At 39.7% G+C, this 19591-nt stretch overlaps 1 protein-coding gene across 3 annotated transcripts in view; it reads right to left on the bottom strand.

Annotated features, from left to right (window-relative positions):
* The window catches only part of znf536 (zinc finger protein 536), a 219115-nt gene that overhangs the window by 135739 nt on the left and 63785 nt on the right, over positions 1 to 19591 (bottom strand). For all 3 annotated transcript variants that reach the window (XM_018692859.2, XM_051076255.1, XM_018692858.2), the window contains exon 4: positions 3090 to 3189. The gene's annotated coding sequence lies outside the window, so the exon portion shown is untranslated. The remainder of the gene's footprint in view (positions 1 to 3089; positions 3190 to 19591) is intronic.

Here is a 19591-nt window from a genome sequence, read left to right as displayed (position 1 = left end):
TAGCGAGGGAGGGATGAGGAGGGATATAGAGATGTACTAGAGCAGCATTAGCCATTAATCACCAAGGAGGGAGAGAGAGGGAGAGGGAGAGACAGGGAGTGAGACAGAGAGGGAGAGATAACAGAAAGAGAGGTCCTGGCATGGCTCAGCATGGGACTTGTACTTTTACTGTCTGGATGTCCCAGGGTCTTGTGTTTGACTGCAGAAGAGTGGCTCAGTAGTAATACATTATCCTGGGAGTCTGAGATTCAAGACCAAAATATATGCAACATAAAAATGGTTTTAGTTTGTTGCCAAACTCTACAAAATTTCTGTATGTGCGGTGTATTTTTCAGTGGAACTGTATTTAATCATGATTATAATTGAAAAGAATGTAACGTTTACATTGCTGAGTACTTCATCTGTACTGACAGCTGGAATTTAAATTTCTAATCTGGTGAAATGAGAAGACTAGATATTGCTACTCTACATCTAAATTATTTCTTTTTTTGTTCCTCATCATCGAATCAACTGTACATTTTTTCTCTAAAGCTAAAGAACTGAGACAAACTGATCCAAAAGTCCAAATTTGGCCTTAGTGCTAGGCTCTCTGTTCTTTGACACATTTACAGTCATCTGTCAAAATGACTGTTGCCATTGTATCAACCTTTTTTGTCAACTTGCAAGGGGATCAATGTCAACCCTAACACACATTAACTGTTCACATGGTGTCCTCTTCTTGGTACTGAAATGTCTGCAGAGAGTGTTGCTCTAAGACAACAGCTTCCAAAAGACTTCTTAAACCAAACCTGACATCTTTTACGTGATACTTAACAACTAGTTGCACAACCTAAATGATTGAAAAGGCTGTTTGTCATTGCCTCCTTAAACAATCCATATGTTTTCTGCTCTGGCTCACCCAGCTGGTCTTCCAAAACCATCATAAAGAACAAGAACTGTTACAAAACAGATTCATACAACATGACAATTTTCTGATCTGCCAGGACTATAGTTAAGAACTGGTTAGGCACAAAACTACTTGGTTAAGGTTAGGAAAAGAATGCGGTCATGGTTAAAAGAAACCAATAATGACTGTTGTTAAAAAATGGGGGAATGCGAGCAGCAGCCTCCTGTGTCAAAGTCACATGCTTGGTTGAGCAAACCATTTACCCGACTTCCTTCCTTAGAGGTTTTGCAGTGTAAAGTCACACTACTTCCACCTTTTGCTTCTGAAATAAAATAGTTATTATTCACACAACCTGAAGAGTTTGCTTGTCAGGAAAATGTAAATGAATGTTTGACGAGAAATTCTCATCACAAGCTCCACTTACTAACACATGACCAACAATGGAATTTTGGTCACATGATAATGGGCGGTCTTATATGGATGGAGATCATAACCACTGTCTCTGTTCAAGGATGGATAAGGGTTATGATCTCCCCCAAGTAAAACCACCTATTATCAAGTGACTAAATTACATACTTAAATCACATTATAACAACTGAACCATCTCCATGACGACTGAGCAACTCCATCCACTGAGAAAGGCCATGAAATATGGCTGGAAGCTTCAGAAACACAATATCAGTGGACCTTGTGATGATAATTTATTGTTAAACTGCTGTTTCCAAGGTCAAGAATGAACCTTTAAGCTAAACTAAATATAGGCTGTGTTTGAATACAGAATAACACTGACATTTTTTTCTAGTGAGGTCAGTTTGCAATACCAAAATGTTCTATTAAAACTCATAAAATATTAAAATGTCATGAAAAACTATTTTGATGAGAAATTAAGTGGAAAACACAATATGTAACCAGCTTTGAATACTGCTGTAATGGATGTTGTAAGTTACTGAAGTACTGTGGGAGCAGTGAAAGAGGACTACACAGGTTTTCAGTTCTAGCACAGCATATTGTATCAACATTTTAATGTTAGGCTGGCTATTGTACTGTTTGTACATGCACTCATCTTTCAGGTGGACCTTCCATGAGTAAATAAAAGTGAGAGAGTTTTGCGTGGTGTGATCATCACTACCAGCCCTCTTACATTCTACTGACATATAAGGTTTTGTCAAACACCTTCCCCCGCCCCCCGCCCCATCTAGTGTTCCCTGCACTCCCCTTTTCACGTCCCCATCCCCTCCTCCCCCTCCCTAAACCTCTTCCTCTCTTCCTATTTTTATTTTTTTTTTTTTTTTCTGTACTATGAATAAATTTTGTCTGTCCCGGACATGAAAATGTCAAATACCTAAAATACACCTAGGCTAAATAGCATATTAATTTTTAATGCCTGCTCATCCTATGCTGCTATTCTCATATCAGGCCTGTCTGCCAACAGCTGTTGCTGGCTCTCTGGCTGGGAATTTATCATCCATCTAGCTAAAGGAGGGGAGAGAGGGAGAGAATTAAAAAAAAGAGATGGGAGACATTGTTCAGAAGACAAGGAAAAGGGGAGGGACAGATCTGTGTTTTCATGGATCCCTAGCTTGCATTTATATCACCCACACCTCGCAACTTTCTTTCTTTGATATACGAGTGGGATTCAATTACACTAATGCCAAACATAAATTGTTCAAGATTTGTTCCTATTTCCCCCTTTGCGGTGTGTTATAGCGCAAGCCTCCTCATACATAAAAAAGAAATAAGGAACAAAGTAGTGACATTGACGCTGGAGGTAGTGACATTGGGGAGAGCAGGAGAGGGAGGCAAGATGCACGGAACCAATGTGCCAGTGTGGGTGTTGAATGCCACCCATGTGCGTTTTTAGGTGGCATGTGGTGGATGATTATCATAGATTATCACAATCCAGATTGTTACAAGTTCTGTCTGCGCACATAGCAAGCAGTGTACTGTAGCTGTGTGACAGTCTCTGTGTGCATGTGTGTGTTTTGGTTTAAGAAAGTGCCTTTGGGGATAAGACTAAATGGTGAGTGAATGACAAACAGTTGGAGTGTGTGAGTGTTTGTGTGCATTTATTTGTGTGTATGTGTCTTGTTCTTTTATCCTTACAGTGTGAGAAGCAAATATCATACAGGGTTTAGAAAAATGTGAAAAATCTTCAAGTTGGGAGCATTTTGCTACAGGTTACAGGCATAGTGTGTGAGCTTACCTTAACACACCAGCTGCATACTGGAGTCCAACCTGTCTGTCAGGATCAACTGGCCTCTCACTGTCACTCCTGACTGACTACTGCTTACTGGAATGGCCACCTAGAGGGAGAAACAGTGGAGGGGAAAGATTAGAGGCAGAGGTGATAATGAAATATAGACCTGAAGAGGGAAAGAGGAAGGTGGACAGAGGATACAGCATGAAGAAGAAGACAATGACGTGTGGGGAGGAAGAAGAAGATGAGGTGGGGCAGGGGTCAATGTTGAGATGAAAATCTAACAAATTCAGCAAGCGACGCTGCAGAGGTCAAGGGAATGCAGCCAGAAAAAGGTTAAAGATGAAATCAAAGCTGGCTCGCTGTGGTGCCCGGAGGCACAGCTGAAAATCTATCCCTCCAAGGCAAGGCCACCGCTGACGTGAGGCAGACAAGAAGCTAAATACTGCACGCCACTCGGGGATCTTTCATTTTCAACCGATCAATAAGGGCTTATATTTATCAGGGCCTCCAAGCAGCTGCCACGTCTGACAACCTCCACTTCATTTTTGCACTCCTCCACTGCTCTTTTCTCCTCCTCCTCTTCTTCCCTTCCTCCTCCTCCTCTCCACCCCTGCACGCCAAATTGAGACCCATCGACCATGAAAAGGGGCAGAGATCCTGGATTGCCATTAACCCCCTTTGTGTCACTAGACTGTCTAACACACACACACACACACACACACACACACACATGCCCTGGAGATATAATTCTGCTAAAGGTCTGTCTCCCCCTTCTTTAAAGAAACATGCCTTATCATTATGGCCTTGGCACAGACACCAGCACCTCTTCATGTCTTTTGTTCCTCAAGCTGCCCAAAGACACACACACACATACCCTCTCTTACACACACATGCACAGAGACAAACAAAAACAAAGACATGCTCCACTCTGCCACAACTTGATTTCACTTTTAATTACTACCATTTTGTACATCTCTTTTTTGCCAAATTTATTTCATAAAACAAAAATATCAAATCCCAAATTACAACTATAAATCTGAGGAGCATCATGAGAAGCAGAAGATTGGGTTTAGAGGTCTGAGTTAAAATAACTGTCTGTCTAATCATCTGCACAACAATATTTGCTGTGAGGCATTCTAAATAGATTATCGCTAGTCCATCTGTGTCATCATTGATTTATAAAGCATTAAGCTGCTTGGAGAAGAGATAGGGCCTTGCCTTCTCTACTGTTAAAGGGGCTTCTTGTCGAAATCAGGGGCATGCCAATGGAACAACTGTGGCACTCATCTAACCTCCCCTTTAATCGTCAGGCAAGAGGAAGTGAAAATAGGACGGGTGTATCTGTTTTTTTTTTAAAGGGAAGTATGAATCCAAATTTTCTGCATCTCTTTTTGTTTGGTGATACAAAGAGATGGGGAGGAGGGGAGGAAGTACAGAAAAAAAAAATACACACAGAGAGAAACAAATAGCACACATAAACACATATGCACATACACACATGCAGAAAAAAAAACAAGGGACATCATTAACATATGAATGCTATATGCAAATGGTAGGGAGAGAGCAGATGTTGTTGCATTTAATTGACCTATATGTGAATTGCATCCAAACCTTTCACTGTGTTTTCTGGGCCCACTGAGTACGGTTTTGACTGGCTTTCTAACTCAATATATGAGCAGGGAGCATAGCGATGTGAGCAGTGTTTAAACATAAAGAGGGAGACGACTAAAATTAGAGTAGAATAGAATACAATTCTAGGGAAAATAAAATCTTTTCCTGGTTCTTTTTCCAATTTCCCTTACTAAGGGAACCTCTGCTAAAACTGACAACCAGTACTCAGTGCTTAAGTAATGTGTTCTAGCTGAGTGTTTTTATTTCATGCTACTACTCACTACGATTTAGAGGGAACTATCATACTTTTTATTCCATTACATTCATTTAACAGCTATATTCACAGCTTACTTTGGAGATGTCATATTCTAAAAATCACATGATGAGCTAACAAAATATAGATACAGTTAGACTTAACTACCCAATTATATATTTAAAAAATTGCTAAAATAGTGAAAATTAGCATCACTCCATGATGTTTACATGTTAATACAATAATAAAAAATAATACAGCATTGTCATTTCCTGTATGTAACACTGTATCACTCTGAAAGGGGACATTAGGGTACAATATATATACAATATATATTTTCATTTTTGTTAAAAGTTATAATTCTTAAGAATTTTAAAGTCCTGTTTAAGATGGTGACACCTGTGGTTACTGGTGGGAACAGCAACAATGCTTTATTACCAACACAGCTCCCAGCAACCCTGCCTCCCAATAGCTATGATTTAAATATTGCCTAATATGTTTTGCAGGAAACATAATTGCTGCATGGATTATGTTCACTGACAGCATTTTTTTTTTTTTTTTTTACCATTCCACAAAGTTCAGCATTTTCATACCAGGCAGGACTTGCACATGGTTAGGTTTAGGCCTAAAAACGCATTTACATCACATTTGCCAGATGCTTTTATCCAAAGCAACTTACAAGTGTTTTACCTAAACATACCCATTGGTCACAGGTGGTGATTAATTATTGTGATGACACTGAGGCAGCATGATTGCAAATAGATTATGTTTTCTATTGACGTAATGACGATTGGTTGTTTATTTACGTATTTCACAGGTCGCAAATACGTTAATACCGAGTATATCAGTAAAATTCTGACAGAATGTTTTTATGGTTATGTTTAGACAATCATGGCACTTGGTTAAGTTTAGGGAAAGATCGCAGTCTGGTATAACACGGACAAAAGTTCATAGTGACTTTAGAAACAACATTTTTGACCCAAGCAGACAACTCAGCTGCTGTTAATAAATGTAGCACTTCATTCAAAAAATATGTTGCCTCCAAACACAATCCAGCCAGCGATTACATTTCCTACAGAAGGTATTTGTTGTTGCAGTTTAGTTGTAAAGAAATGTAATATCTGGGAGACAGGGCTGGAGGCTGATTTAATGCTTTCAGTGAAATACAGTGGCCAAGTGTCTCTCACTAACAATAAGATTTAGAATTACTGAAAGAGCGAGAAACACAAACAGGGACAGCTTTCTTTTTGTTGAGGTCCTTACTGGGTACTCACCCAATCACTAGTGAATTCAGTTGTTTTATGTTGCCTTTATTTTATTATTATTTATGTGTGGTGCTGTCCTCTACACCCTTTTTACATCATCTCACATTTGAGATGGAGGTGGGATCATGGAGAAGCTTGTGTTGTAATAGTGTGTATTATGGCTGAGATAGTGCCCATTAGCAGAGAGACCACAGATTCATTTTTATTGTTAATTTCATGCAGTACATCTTCATTTGAAATAATATTACACTGCTTAAAAGTAAAAGCTATTTCATTTGATCATTTCAAATATTTAATTATATTTATTAAGCTTGCTGACTCAAACTTGCTAAATTAAGCTTTGCGTCCTCCATCGCCTAGCCTCCATTGATACCCATAAAAATATTAATCCTACTTTCCACTAGCAGTTTTGCAAATATGTTCTGTGTGAGCATTTTTAAACTTTGCAGACACATTCATTGAATATCATTCCTTATTATGTTGATTTCTTTTTTAAATGTAAAAGTGGTGGCATTATGTTCCTCTCAAAACATATTTGCTGTTACAAATTCGTAATCAGAATCAGAATCTTGAAGTAAGTATTTGAATATAATTTTTAGGAAACATTGAGTTCTATTCAAAATTATACACTTTTATCCTCTGTATTATGTCCAGTGTGTGCACAAATTATTTGGGTACACACTTTAAATACTGCACAGGAAAGGCAGACTATGCCAGTTACAATGAAAAAAACAACAACGACATACTGTACAAAATGTAAACACACTAAATGAATATTGCTGAAAATATTACCATACATAGTATCAAAAATGGGATTTGAATTTGAAGGTTAAACCTCCCTGCAGAATAATAGTATCATGGAGTATTCTTACATTGTGGTATTGCTAATTCTAATTAAGTGAAAAAGTAAAGAGTAAAAGAGTTCCACTATTTGACACCTTAGGCAACCTGCCAAGGCTCAGATAGCAGGTGATTTTGGAAGTCTATTCCTCTTTAGCTCTATCAACCCCCAAACTACATTTTATTCCTCAGCTAGAGACACAGACAGAGAAACAGAGAGAGAGGGGAGGGAAAGTCACACATTTTACACTGCAATGTTTGCATGGGTGAGCCATGAAAAACACAGATGCTATTTTCATCTGGGCCTCTGCCTTTCTTTCTTTCTTTTTTTTTTTTTATTCCCCACCCCACCCCACCCCCACCTCCGCCAATCTTTGGGAATGTCATTAAATTGTATTAAATAGCCTTTTGTCCAGGGGGCAAGGACCACCCGATATATGATAATACATTAAGGCCCCAGTGTAGCAGCCACTGAGCCGAGACCATCTTGAGAACAAGCATGGTTTCTGTCATTGTGTGTGTGTGTGTGCATGCGTGCCTGTGCATGTGTGCTAAAGAAGTGTAATGCTGGGAGAAAAAGCTGGAGAAAGGAGGATGAGGCAAGTTGGGGTACAGGCATAGAAAGAGTGATATATATATATATATATATATATATAGATATAGATATATATATAGATAGATATATATATATATATGTAGAGAGAGAAAGACAGAGAGGGAGATGGAGGGAGAGAATGAGGTGGTGTGGCTGCCTGCCTGCGCATGTGGCTCTCTAACAACTGTGACACATACTAATAGAAACATACCTAATAAATTACAAGCTTTCAGGGTCTGGCAAGCTGACATTTTCTCTGTGCGCGGGACAATTTCATATCTGCGGCGCAAAGTCGAGGGGCTGCTGGACCAAATTGCATCACACAGAGATGCCAGAGGATTAGCATAAAAATTAACACTTAAATTTCAGCTTATTGTCAACCCCACTCCTGCACCAGCTGCCTCACAACAATCAATTCCTCTTAGAAATCTGATTAGATTCCATGACGCTTATTATCCCAGTCATGTCTGCCTGCCCCCTTCACTACCACCACCACCACCACCACACACATACAGACACACACGCCACTGGCATAGTCAGCACTGGCTGCCACGACTGCCCAGGCCATTTGTTTAAATGTAATTAAGGAGGAAATAATCTATAGGTGTGGCATTTCTTTTGACACATGATGGCTCACTCTCTGTCTGGGTGTTTATCTTGTGATTTTGTGTCTTAGGTGTGCATAGAAAATCCATCCTGACATGTTGATTTTGTATCTTTTGCACGATAACTTCATTTAAACTCTTGAATGCTTTGTTGCTTTGTTCAACCCTAGAATGTGAGTGGTTATTATTCACTATATTTCCTTTTTTTAGTAAGAAGAAAGGGCATTAAATTTAAGTATTTAGATTACAATCTCACTGATTTGTCTCAGTCTCACTTATAATCAAATGCCACCATGGTTTTATGTATCTCTTTCTTTCCACCTCCTCCCCTTTTAAATCAACTTGACCACATCTCATTCATTTTCACAAATGCTTTATGTTTACAGCAGAGAGCTGGAATGATGTTAAAAAAAAAACTTGTTTTGAGATCTCATGAGGCTGTCGCAATGAAATATTTGTCAATAACAGTTTCTGTTGAAGCACATTGCACAAGTATGTACTAAAAGCACAGCACACTTTGGGTGGCTTTGGTAAGACTCTTGATTGTTTAGACAAATGGCATTTCATCGCATCCAGATGTCTTTAAGCTGTGCTCAACCACCATCACTGCTTTCCAAGGCACAGGCTGAATGTATACAAACATCTCCTCATAACTGCATTCCTCATCTGGGCCTGCAAGCATCACAGCGCTCGTCACTGAGCTTGGATGACAGCCCGTGGTAGGGAGAGTTAACATTTGATATTTAGATTTTTGAGGTAATCTTCACGAGGGTAGAATCGCTTCCCTGCAACGGGGGCTTGATTAGTTTAGCTCAGTCTGAGGTAAAACACGTTGTCCTGCAAATCAACTAAAAGAACTAAAATTCTGACTTTGTGTTTGAAGGGGTTAAAATCTGACCAGATTTCAAAGCAACACAAGTTATCTGAATTAAAAATGCAGAATAGAAAAAGCATGCAAGTGGTAGGGAACAGGGTACAACTTGGCCCGGACAGGCGTTATAACATAACACTTGTACAAAAGGGTCCAGAATAAAGACACCCACAGGGTTGAGAGAGGGAGAGAAGAGAGAGGGAGAAGGAACAAATTGTCTGATGTTCTAAGTGGATAACAACAGCTCCTGCTATGCAGCAGCGGAGGCGCAGAATAATTTAAACCGGCTACCCAGCTACCCCACCCCTCCCTCACCCCCTGGCCACTACTCTATTCTTATGTTAACACGGCTAAAGAGGAGTGGGCCACCCAGCAGCAGAGAGCAGAAACTTAAGTCCATCCTTCAGGAAAAATAATCCATCTCTCTGCCTCTCTTTGCGATGTAACTTTACTCACTTATACACACACACACACACACACACACACACACACACACACACACACACACACACGCATACACACATACCGCTTGGTAAGGGAAAGGCTGAAACAGATACAGGGGGAGAGCAACAGCACATTTACTGTGCCTTTAAAGCATATTACTTTTCAGACAAGAGTTTGAAGAATAATAAACTGGGTGCTTAACTGGGCTATTTTCCCTTTCAGTTAATGCCACGCAATGGCAAGGCGGGGGCGAGAAGAATTCATAAGTCTTTAAATGCAGAGTAAACACTGCTTTCTTTGTTGATTGTAGAGCTCTGTTGTGTTTTTTTATGGATCTTGCCCCCTTCCCCTCTTTCTCTTTCTTGTCTGTCTGTGTATCACTCTTTCCCAATCTCCAACCAGAGGAGCTGCTTTTGTGTTTGGTCTCCAAACAGCACATCTGAGGTGCACACCTCTGTGACATTTTATAGGTTCAAATCCCCAAGAATGGGAGAGGGAGAGAGTCATATTTTATAACGGCGGTTTATTTTAACGGGCGCTTGTAATTAACGCAGCATGTCCTTTATCTCCCAGCCATCTATGCCAAGGCCTTTATTTAAACAACTTTATTGTGAAATGTTTGCGTTCTCAGCATTCGGTCAGGGCCCACACACAGAATATTATTTCATACTTCAAGGGGAGGGTGGGGGAGTGTGTGTGTGGAGGGAGGGGGGCTTTGGAAGAGTTTATGCTTTGAGCGGTTATTGTTTTTGATTACAGCAAGACTCTTTTTAAAATGGATCAAGCCCGGTAACCTTGCATACACACATATACACACACAAACACAGTCTCACACATCTACTGACTCATACTGAAGTTGTGAGAGGCTGAAGGAGAACCTGTTTACAGAAGGTCTGTGCGAACCTGAAGCCTTTGCCTGGGCCAAATGTACAATCTCAGCATGATTTATGAGAGTAAGATCACATTATTTATGTCCAAATGAGAGCACATGTTTAATGCCGCTGCTTGGGGGCTTCTTTTTGGAGTGTGTGTTTGTGTTCTTACAGAGTTTAATGGAATTTGATGGGGAGATTGCGTGTTTACACTATCAAATGACCTGGAGTTAACACAGCGCTCAACATACACAGGTGTTTCTTGCAGGCTAACAATACAACTTAGAGAATCAAACTGTGCAACACAAGTGTCCTATCAAAACCTACATGTTGAGCATGCTTGCACTGTGTCTATTTAGAGCTATCTCTTGCGTCGAACATGATCACGGCCTATGGTGGTTTCACAGTATTTAACATTTCCTTATAAAGAAAATGATTTGCTAACTTGGTAGACAGGAAGCCACGTTTGAGTATTAAAAGTGGAAGGCTAAACTGGTGTTAGCTGTCAGCAAATAAACAGCTACATTTCTTGTTCGTGTTTTTTTCTCTGTATGTGACTGCAACTGCAGAGTTGGACATTGGACACAAGACAAATTTATACTGAAACCAGACAATAAGGCACATGTTTATCTTCACTGTGAGGTCTTATGCACATCTTAGTTAAAGTGTCCCTTATAAACACAAACCATAAATGCTAATTAAAACCACATTCAAGCTGCATTATGGGTTAAAATGAGAATGCAATGTGATAATATAAACAGTATGCAAAACAGTCCAGTTCAGTTCAGAAATATTTCTGATTCTGATTCTATGACCTTTTTAAAACACTCACAGCAGATATTCTGTTCTTATCATGTAATAATAGAGCATCCATGTTTATAATATCTACAGTGTCTTACGGTGCCAGCGCATTATCGAGCCCAGCAGATCAGATGGATCACAGATCCCCTTGGGATAAGTTTAGTATACTCTGCTTTTAGAACACAGAGAAGATTGACAGCAAAAACATGCACAAGAGGGAGAGTATGACTCATGACAAAGGTTGTGAGCAAATATAGCTGCACTGCTGCAGCCTGCTGAGCCACCAAAAAACACTTCAACAAATGGATTTCAATAAAGGGTTAATGTGAGTGACACCATGGGCACTGCTGCGTACAAAGACTTCACACACCAAAACCTACTATAAGCCTCAGGGATTGAAGGCCAAACAACTTGCTTTTGACACTTTAACACACTGTACGCCAATCTCATTCCACCTTTTGCTAAGCTCCACAAAATCAGTTCTTGTAGTTACACTGCTGGGATTACTGTCATCCATGGTCAAATCTATTTTTTTTCAAGAGTCTGGAATCAACAGGTCCCACTATCTGCAGCACAAGTTTTCCTTCTCGTCAGCTGTGGAGAGCAGTGACAGCAGAAACAGCACCAACTTCCTGAAATACGTTGTCTTTCATGGTTCGTCTTGTTGCCTGTTTGATTTAGCGCCTCGTCTGTTTACTCCAGTTCAAATAAATATGGCTGACTACTACAGTGAAATGACTCTTCCCCTATAATACTTCAGTAGAAAATCCACTATTGCATGTAGTGTTTTTCCTCAGAAGACAGTGTAGCAGCAGTGAAAGTTGGCGCAGTGAAAGTTAGCATGACCCATAAGGTCACAATGGCCACATTTTTAGAGGAAATAGTCTAGGCTAAAATAAACTGGGATTATCTTTTAAATGCGGGCCAGTGGCTATTCTTTCAACCTGCATTTTCTTAAAAACTGGACATTGTATAAGGCATTGTGCTTCTTTTAACAATGACAGCAACTTTGGAAAAGAAGTCAGGTAATATTTGGGCCCATTTTTGGTACAATGAGGCTGAGAAAAACACAAGTGCAATGTGGTCATCACATCCACATCTTATTGGGGGAAATCACTCTAAAATGGCCTTTTAGCTTTGTCAGGATTCATTAAAGAAATAACTAGGCAAGTTGACTGAAAGATTTTGTGTGTCAATCTATATGCAACATGTGTGTAGGGGAAAAACAGAACAGTTTTAAATTTTAAGAGAAGAAAACCAACACTTTATAGTTATGAAAATGTCAACACAGAGAGGAGACAACACCTTACACTGCCACCAGAAGAAGCTGCACTCTATTAAATGCTTGGTGACATCATTATGATGAGAAACACACATGAGAAAACATTCTTATTTTCTCTGTGGATTTGACTGAGAAAGGTGGAATCTACAAAATGTGAGAGGAAGCCACCAACATGACCCATGTCTGCCTTTACACTGTATGCTCACTGTAGCTGTATGTCTGTGCTGCTGGCTACATCTATTCTCTGCGACATATAAATGTCACACAACACTTTCCTTAAACAAAACCTCTCACCAGACACACCAAATTACTGTGGAATATCTGTGTTTTAGTTAAACAATAGTTTCTTATTGGTGTAGCTGCTCGGGACGTAAAAATAATATACTTCGTGAGGGTCAACAGGCAGAGCCAAAGACATACAATTTTACCCTTGACTAAGGACAAGTTTGTGTTACAATGAATGATAGAGGACTTAACTAATGGTACAAAGCCTATATACTGTAAGTTATCAAAACTAGTTAGCAAGCCTGCCAGTCTCTGCATTTGCATGCTGGCTGACCGGCACAATGAAAATACAAATTCTTCGTCCTTCAGTAAGTCTGTGCTTCCTGGTGCACCCCCACCTTCCCTGTTCCTTCATTTCTTTCCTTCTTGCAGTCATTTTCCTTTCCTAGACTTTCCTCCCTCTCTATCTTCCTCTGCCCTGTCTCAGTCTCCTCCTCCCCTCTCCCATATGTTGTGGTGTGAGAGGCTATAAGGGGATAAAGTGAGGCATAGACACTTCTTTAGCCCAGTGGAGGCCAAACAGATCGAAGATAAAGAGCACCTAGCTGCTGGGTAAACCGCACTCTCCTACTGTCTCCCTCTTCTCTTATCATCTTTCCTTCTCCTACATACTGTCGTTGCCCCTTCTTCTTTTGATTATACTCATGCACTGTACTTTGTTTCCCAATGAACTGGATGTGTTGGGTTGGCATTGTCTCTGCTGACATATGACCAGCCACTGTCACACAGATGCTTACACACTATGTACTCCAGATGTTGAATTGAATGCAGCAAAGCTGGTCCAAAACAACCTCAAGGTTAAAGTGCTGCAAGAAAAATAATGTCTTTACTGACTATATAAAGTCATAATGTACACACCTCCAACGCACTTTTTCTCTGCCTTAAACACACACACACACAAACACATTCCCAAGTGCCCTCAAGCCCAACAAGTAGAGGTAGTGGCCATTCACCAGAGTTCTATTGATCGTACCTGGCTCTGCCAAATCCTCTACTGTGTCATTCAAACCTTTTCAATTTTTAATCACCAGCTCCAACATCAGAACAAGCCCCTGTACTGCCAAACACACACACGTGCACACCCGCACACATATACACGTGTTTATTGCACACACAGAGGAAAGAATGCAAAAGCCACAAACACACACAGCTGCACATGCACATAAAAACTTTAAAAAAATGCATAAACACCCCTCTACTCTTACTACCCACAGTACTTCAAACACCCTTATCCTTCCATTCCTACTCACACACACACACACACACACCTCTCTCCCTCCATCTCACACACAAAAGATGCAGATGCACAGAGGTAAGCAACAAAGAATATTTCCACAGACAATTCCAAACCAAGGATTGTTCTCTCAATTCCAGTTGACAAATAATATTAAGATCTACATGCATACTGAGACTGTGTTCCTGTGACTGTCTGTGTGTGTGTGTGTGTGTGTGTGTGAGTGAGAGAGAGAGAGAGAGAGAGGCATATAAAACCATGTGTTATCACCTGGCCCTGTCTTGTGCCCAGCTCCAGACTGTAGCCAGCTTTGACCTTGGGCTCCGCCATATTCATTACATCATTAAGTTACCTCTTCATTAACTTTTCATTGTTTATGGAGAAGGCATCGGGAAGGAGAAGAGATGGGGGTGAAGTGGTGGTGGGGGCTCTATCAAAAAACCTTATCCATAGCTGGGCATCTGGGCCCTGTTCTGCCTGCCTGAGCGTCCCTCCCCTGCAGTGTGAGGGGTGTGTAATCTGGAGATTAGACAAGAGGTTTTGTGGAAGGTTGCTGATTTGATTCTACAAACTGAAAGACTGGGAAAAGTGGGTGGGGAAATTAAGGGAGGAACAGTCTCGCTCAACAAATACTGCCCAACAAAATCAGGTTTTGTAGAGTCCCGTTCTATTAATGCAGACCTTGGATCTGTGTGTCAATATGTCTAATATCCAAATGGATCCAAGTAGACTCACTATCAGCCTTGACCACATAGTGCATCATAATCATGGGTGGGAAAATTTTGCTTTTTGAGGTCAGACTGTACACTGTGATCTTGATTTGTAGGACATGTATTGCTGAGACTGAAACAAAAGCATCAGTTGTTTTAGTTAATACCCCCCAAAAAAAGATCTGTTTGATTGACAAAGTCCTACAGCTGCCATAGGAATTACGACTGTTGTTTGTCTGTAGTGATGAGGAAATAGTGTGATGTTGTTATAGAGCCACGAAGTCTGCAGAGAGAGGAGGTTTGAGTGGACGAAGGGGTCAACAAAACTTTGGACACAGACACAGGAGACTGCCGTTTGCAAACATTGATAACATTTGATAATGACTGCAATTGTCCCCTAGCCTCAACCAAGTAATTACTGTTCACTTGTTTAGTAGGCTCATATTGTTAGTCTCACATTATCATATTCCTTCTTTCCTTTGGCTCTCTAGTAGTGGCTGAGGCTTATCAACTTAATCATAGGCCCGTGTATTTTTAGAGGGTTATATGCTGGCATCTTTTTTTGTTGTTTAAGATGGAGAACTTGTTGGTGTTGCTGCTCTTTTAAACCACAGCTGCTTGTTAAATGTGGTTGACCACATTTGGAATTGGGTTTACTCATCATCTGCTCTATAACGGACTGAGTCTGAGGGTCCCCTCAATCCCTTTTGGATAAGATCTTTTTGAAAATTTATTTCTGTATTTTGTTTTTGGGTTGGTTCGCTGAGACCTTCACCCCCAACTGCTGCAGTATTTTAATATGTAGCTCCCAGTGACAGCGTGTGAAACTGTCGAGTATGGAGCAGCGTGTCACTGGCAAAGAGCAAGGAGCTCTGGCAAATATTTAATCTCCTTAATGTGCAATGTGACTTTTGCTGACAATTTTTCACTTGTCAAAATAAGCACTTAAAATAAAAACTATCCACAATTTTATGATCTGTTACCGTGAAACATCATCTATCTGAGATCTGATTGTGAACATATTTGCAAGTACTGGCCTTGTAGCCACCAGGCGCTGTTGTGCTTCCACACCACTCTGGCTTTCCGTCATTAGCGATGCATCGCCCCGACCGCAGGCACAGATTGTGTTTAAAAAAAAAAAAAGTCCTTGCCAGCCACTATCTACCACTGCGGGCCAATTATAAATGGCAAATCACTATACAGCATGGCTCATTCACTCTCCCCCATCTCGCTCTTTTTAACGGCAATGCCTGGCCAGACTCCACTGCTTCTCTTGAATAACATGTGTAGATGGCCCTTTGTGTTACAAGCTGCTGGACGCTTGTTAGTTCACACTTTTTCACAGAAAGAGCTTTGAGGGGGAAAAAGACCGATAGACATTTATACTTTATCACCTTGAGCTTTTTTCAGACATTGTGTGACAAGTGTGATTCTAATTCTGTAATCCCCCTGAACACTTTGATGTGACATGAACTGAGATCAATTGTTTTTGTGTGCGTCTTTATGTAATGGAAAAATGGAAAACTACTATCACAATACTCTGAGTACAAGGCTGACCAATTACTCAACACTATTACATTAAGAACACTCACTTTGAAACAAAGGAAAAAACATAAAACCAATACAACTTATAGAGATATGAAAAAAGAAAACCAGGGTTCAATTCAAACTGGGGCAAGGCAGAAGAAATTAGTTTCTCTTATAATTGCTATCCAAACCTACCTACCTGTCTCTCCAAATTTTAGTTCATCTTTTAGTTTCTCCTGCTCTCAATGAAGATTGATACAAGATTTACACTTAAAGAATTCTTTCATTCATAAGAAAATAAAGGAAATCAAAAAAGAAATAGAAAGAAAAGAGATAAATTAAGAGAAATCTGTATTTTAGATGTTAATTCACTGCTCTTCTTTATAAGTTATACATATTAATGTAGACTTAAGCAAATCAGCATAGATAATGAATAAGTCGTAAGCAAATATCCAATCTGAGATATATAGTTGCTGTGATTGGAAATGTGCTCCAAATTGCATTGACGCTCACATTCCAGATTGTTACCTGATTGCTAGAGACTATGCTCTCTGCCTGGCCTGGCTGTTCTCGCTTTGTCTCTCCCTGTTTCTTTCTCTCTGTATAACCTTCATTTTAATCAAATGCCTTGGAAATGGCAAACTATGTCATGTGATTAGTAACATTCATCTTATCAGGGACAATGACTGCCATTAATTGTGATTTTGATATGGAATATGCAGATTTTCTTGGTCATCTGTTGATCAGAACTTAAAGCTTGGCTATAGCCTACTGTACACAGTGCATATTGATCCACATGCTCTTTATTTAGCTACGTTAGATCCTTACACCCACACCCTCTGTAAGAAACTCCTTAGTTGCCCAACTTAAGACTTCTTCCTCCATATTAGTTTGCTTAGTTTGATTTATAAAGTTTCTCAGCTGCATGTTGAGTTAAACCCAAGATGTGGTCTCCAACATCCACAGACTGACATGCAACTTGTAATGTCAAAAGGAACTAAGAAATTAATAGCTAAAATGAAATAGCTAAAAGAACGTAAAATACAACCATCGCAATTAACAATAGTGAAGGATACAAATCATCACACAAATAATGAAGGAAGAAGGACGGGAAAAATCAGACCTTGTACTCAACTCCAGGTTCAAGTATGCAATACCATAAGCCATGTTTTAGGCATCGGAAATGCCTAAATGAGAGAATGGACGATTGCAACTGCAGTGTCTGCATGCATGCACACCACATACAGTTAGTCAGTTGATGTTATCTTGCAGGTCTTGTTTTCCAGCAAGTTGCACTGCTGGTGTGCAGATACATCAGGTTACTTGTCTTTAGTCTGGTTTACTGTGGCAGCAAATGAGATAAGGAATAATTGGCAGTCATAACGTATAGTCAGATCAGCAAAAAAAGCTCCTTCCTTCCTTCTTTCATTTTTCTCCTTCTTCTTTTAAAGGCATTTCCGTATCCTGTACTGCCGTGGGTACGTTGATCTCAACATATAAGACTTAATTTACTTGCAGTCTGAGTTCAAGAAACTTTGAATAAAAAGTATTAGCAGCAGATTCAGTGGCAGCTTTGAATCAACATCAAAACTTTTCTCAGCAAATGTAGCTGCTCATCTAATTTAACCACCGAAAGTTGATTAACTTGAGGTACTCAGACAACTGATAGACACGGAAACAGAGATAGAGAAGCTTCATTTTCATAAGAGCCAAGAATTACTGTACAAGAACAGTATGTCAGTCTTTTTTTGTGTGTTGAAAATTGAAGGAAGCATCTAATATAGTCTACTGTATGATTTAATGTCTAATGATCTAATGTACTATGTAAAGACCATATCCTCAAGCAAAGGCATTTTGGCTCAAAGACATAAAGTGAGAACTTTAGGTTAAAAGGGGGAACATTGTTGATGTAGATTTATAGTTTAAGTCTAAGTCTTATTGTTGTTTTCAATTAAGATCAACTATGGGAAGATTTCAGAAACATTAAGTGACAAATCAGTTCAACTGCAACTGATACAACAACTTTGTATCCTGTGGTGTTCCTGTTTGGCACATGAATGACCTGTACATTATGACGTTTACTGTCAACACATTAAAGGTATTCTGGATACTAAAGCAATCATAATTACCTCTCTGTCTGTGGCTACTATTTTAGCAGCAGTGGTGTGACATTGCCTTATAATAATCATAATAATAATAATAATAATAATAATAATAATAATAATAATAATACTTTATAGAGTGTATTTATAGAGCACTTTTCTGAACCCATGTTACAAGTGCTTCACACAAGGCTACAACCTTAAAACAAGCTGATCATAACAATCATTTGTGTATGGACTAATAAGTAAATAAAACACTTAAGACTAATTACTGTCACCAGCCACAGACTATTTGAACACAGGAGGAAAATCAATCAATCAATAAAAATCAAGTAATCAGGAAAGGTTCTCAGATAAAAGTACATTTTAAGAGGAGATTTAAAAGAGGTCACTGATTCTGCTGACCCGATTTCCTTAGGCAGCTCATTCCATAGCTCTGGGGCTCTGACTGCAAATGCTCTGTCACCTCTAGCTTTGAGAACAGATATAAGACTTCTTCCCGAGGATCTCGGGCTGCGTACTGGCTCGTAGTAGAGAGCACCGAGAGAGGCCATGAAGAGCCTTAAAAGTCAGAAGTAAAATCTTTAAATTAATTCTAAAACATAATTGGAACCATTGGAAGGAGGCAAAACAGGCATAATGTGGTCACTTCTTGTTAAAAAGCATGGCAGATGAGTTCAGTACAGTATGGAGCCTGGGTCAGGCTTTTTTTTTTTTTTTTTTGCAATAGCTGAGGTGTGAAGAAGAAGGAGGCCTGTAAAACGATTTCTGCGTTTTGGAAAGATAAAATAGATTGCGTTTTTGTAATAGTTCCTCGATGGACACATTTTGTGGTGTGCTAATCAGAACTTAAGTTACTATCAAACCAACCGGCAAGATTCTTTGCAACAGGCCTAATGTGTTCCAACTGGGAACCAGCAGATGGAGGGATTTGTTTTGCTATGTGCTGGGAACCAATTACAATGATCTCTGTTTTACTTGAGTTAAGCTGTGGAAGATTTTGTGACATTCAGGCAGATAGGCACATAGGTAGTCATGTAGTGAATTCAGCATGCCAGGATCAGTGGCTTGAACAGGCATGTACATCTGTGTGTCATCAGCATACCAATGAAAGGAAACACCATCTCTAAGGGTAATACCTAGAGGAAGCGTGTACAGAGAAAATAAAACTGGGCCCAAAACTGAGCCCTGGGAGACACCATACAGTA

Source organism: Lates calcarifer, linkage group LG2 (genome assembly GCF_001640805.2).
Source record: "Lates calcarifer isolate ASB-BC8 linkage group LG2, TLL_Latcal_v3, whole genome shotgun sequence".
Classification (NCBI taxonomy): Eukaryota; Metazoa; Chordata; class Actinopteri; family Centropomidae; genus Lates; species Lates calcarifer.
This window is presented reverse-complemented; position numbering and strand designations above follow the sequence as displayed.